The sequence below is a fragment of the Salvelinus sp. IW2-2015 genome, linkage group LG10 (assembly GCF_002910315.2).
Source record: "Salvelinus sp. IW2-2015 linkage group LG10, ASM291031v2, whole genome shotgun sequence".
NCBI classification, from domain to species: domain Eukaryota; kingdom Metazoa; phylum Chordata; class Actinopteri; order Salmoniformes; family Salmonidae; genus Salvelinus; species Salvelinus sp. IW2-2015.
The window spans coordinates 8,196,189-8,199,744 of NC_036850.1; positions in this window are offsets into that span (position 1 = coordinate 8,196,189).

Here is a 3,556-nt window from a genome sequence, read left to right on the forward strand (position 1 = left end):
AGCAGATGTCATGACTGGGTCCAAATGAGAGGGGTAGCAGGCCTGAAGGGTGTTGCACAGACCTATGATGGAGCAGATGTCATGACTGGGTCCAACTGAGAGGGGTAGCAGGCCTGAAGTGGGTTGCACAGACCTATGATGGTGCAGATGTCATGACTGGGTCCGAAGGAGGTGTACAGCACATTTCAGAGTGCTGCATCCGGGGACAGTTTATGGACATTGCTTTGCTCATGAGCTTCATGTGGTGTTGTGTCAGACTTACAGGAACATTCCGGAGGCTGCTGAGGTTTTCAGTTTCATGGAGAATGTGTATTCGTTTTTCACTACATCGTTAACCACCACAAGTTCAAAGAAGCTCAGTCCAAACTTGGAAAAGCATCAGCTGAACTTGTTCAGCTCTCAAACACTCACTGGTCATGCCAGCTGTCCTCCATACATGCACTCTCTGGTCATGCCAGCTGTCCTCCATACATGCCCTCCCTGGTCATGCCAGCTGCCCTCCATACATGCACTCGCTGAGCGTGTCAGCTGTCCTCCATACATGCACTCGCTGAGCGTGTCAGCTGTCCTCCATACATGATACATGCACTCTCTGAGCGTGCCAGCTGTCCTCCATACATGCACTCGCTGGTCGTGCCAGCTGTCCTCCATACATGCCCTCGCTGGTCATACCAGCTGTCCTCCATACATGCACTCTCTGAGCGTGCCAGCTGTCCTCCATACATGCAGTCCTGGACACTTTAACTGCTATTTTTGATTGTCTATCTGCCTTTGGATCCCCATGGCTGTTGGTCTGAGAGCAAAGCTTCATTACTTCTCCACTGTGTATTTACTACTGATGTTTCAGTCCCTTCTTTCTGTAACTGAGGGACTTCATCAGTTCTCCACTGTGTATTTACTACTTCAAGTCCCTCAGCCAGGACCTGCCAGAGTTCCTCAGCCAGGACCTGCGCCCCTTATCCCGCCTTTCCTGGCCTGCCCCTTACCCCGGTGCTGCCCCTTATCCGGTGCTGCCGCCTTATCCCGGTGCTGCCCCTTCATTAAGGTGGTTTTAGTTGGAGGGTGTCATTGGGAGGGGGATACAGAAGGCGGGGAGTGACTATGGTGGTGTGGGGACAGCGTCCGAGCCCTGAGCCACCACCGGTGGTCAGATGCCCACCCAGACCTCCCTGGACTTTTGTGCTGGTGGCCGGCGTTCGCACCTTGAGGGGGGGGGTTCTGTCACGTTTCCTGACACTGTTTTCTGTGTTTTGTATGTGTGTGATGGTCAAGGGCGTGAGTTTTGGGTTGGGCATTCTATGTTGTGTGTTTCTATGTTGGTTTAGGGTTGCCTGGTATGGCTCTTAATTAGAGGCAGGTGTTTTGCGTTCCTCTAATTAAGAGTCATATTTAGGTAGGTTGTTTCACTGTGTTCGTTGTGGGTGGTTGTTACCTGTCTCTGTGTTTGTGTTCTGCACCAGATAGGTCTGTATCGGTTTTGCACGTTTGTTATTTTGTAAGTTGTTTGTAGTGTTCACTTGTTCTTATAATTAAACATGTTGAGCACTGCCTACGCTGCATTTTGGTCCTCTCCTTCACCCCAGGAAGAAAACCTTTACACTTCATCAGTTCTCCACTGTGTATTTACTACTGGTGTTTCAGTCCCTTCTTTCTGTAACTGAGGGACTTCATCAGTTCTCCACCGTGTATTTACTACTGATGTTTCAGTCTCTAATTTCTGAGGGACGACACAAGTTCCTCCAGATAGAGACTGTAGACCTGGCAGAAGCTTGTCTCAGCAAACAAGCTGTATGTGACACACTGGTAGGTAACACACAGATGCAATTGCCACAGATCTTTATTACAGAACCAAAGCACTCTGTGAAACTCACAATATTCCAGAGGCAAATGCAGCAAGAAAGCGCAAACAAAGGAAAATGGGAGATTTTGTGGTGGAGACCTCCTTGGGTTTAAGCACAGAACTGTCATGTTCCCAAACAATGAAAACAGTGTTGTTGTTACCCTGCTTGGACAGGATGGGTTGTGAGCTTGACCAGTGATTCTCGACTGTAGATGCAGGTCTGCTCAAAGGCAAACAGGCATGCAGCCCCAACTCAAAAAACTTCCTAGATACATCATTAACCTCTCTTGGGCACGTGAGACGGTAGCGTCCCACCTCTTCAACAGCCTGTGAAACTGCTGGGCGCCAAATTCAAATACAGAAATACTCATTATAAAAATTCAGAAAACAAAACATATTGTACATAGGTTTAAAGACTAACTTCTTGTGAATCCAACCACTGTGTCAGATTTTTAAAAATGCTTTACGGCGAAAGCATACCTTACGATTATTTGAGAACATAGCCCAGCAGACAAATCATTACAAACAGTAACCAGCCAAGTAGAAGAGTTACACAAGTCAGAAATAGAGATAAAGTTAATCCCTTACCTTTGATGATCTTCATATGGTTGCACTCAGCAGACATTCATTTACTCAATAATTGTTCCTTTTGTTCGATAAAGTCTCTTTATACCCCAAAACCTCTGTTTTGTTCGCGCGTTTTCTTCAGTAATCCACAGGCTCAAACGCAGTCAAAACAGGCAGACAAAAAATCCAAATTGTATCCGTAAAGTTCATAGAAACATGTCAAACGATGTTTATATTCAAACTTCAGGTTGTTTTTAGCCTAAATAATTGATAATATTTCAACCGGACAATAACGTCGTCAATATAAAAGGTAAACAGGAAAGGCACTCTCTCGGTCTCTCACATGAAAAAAGCTCTGTGACACTTTAGGTTCCACTCATTCAGACTGCTCTTACTTCCTCATTTTTCAGAATACAAGCCTGAAACAATTTCTAAAGACTGTTGACATCTAGTGGAAGGCATAGGAACTGCAATTTGAGTCCTAAGTCAATGGATACTGTAATGACATGATAGAAAACTACAAAAACCAAAAAATAAAACTTCCCCGAATGGAGTTTTCTCAGGTTTTTCGCGATTCCAAATCAAGTTCTGTTATACTCACAACCCTATTTTAACCTTCACCTGCGCTACGGATCCCTTTTACGGGAATCACTTTCCTAAAACAACCGCTAGAATTGGGCCAGGGCGCCAAATGCAAAATTACAGCAAATAGTCATAATTATAATCATGACAAATACAAGTGTTACAATCGTTACAAAATCAATCTTACTTGTGTTATCCAGCCTATGTGTCAGATTTTAAAAATGCCTTTACGGCGAAAGCAATCAGATTTGCTGAGTGTATCATAAGCTACACGTACCCCCAAAAGCATGGTCACGAAAGTCAGAAAATGCATATAAAATTAATCCTTACCTTTGAAGATCTTCAGTGTTTGCATCACGCAAGGTCCAAGTACACAATAATGTCGTTATGTTCGATAAGTTACTTTTATAAAACAAAAAACCACACCATTTTGGGTTGCGCGTTATGTTGAGAAAACTACAGCCTCGTTCCGGTCCTGAACGGAAGATAAAATTCCCGAAACGTATCAGATTAAAAAATATTACAAAATAATAATTTATACTCATGTCAATACAAGTGAAATATACA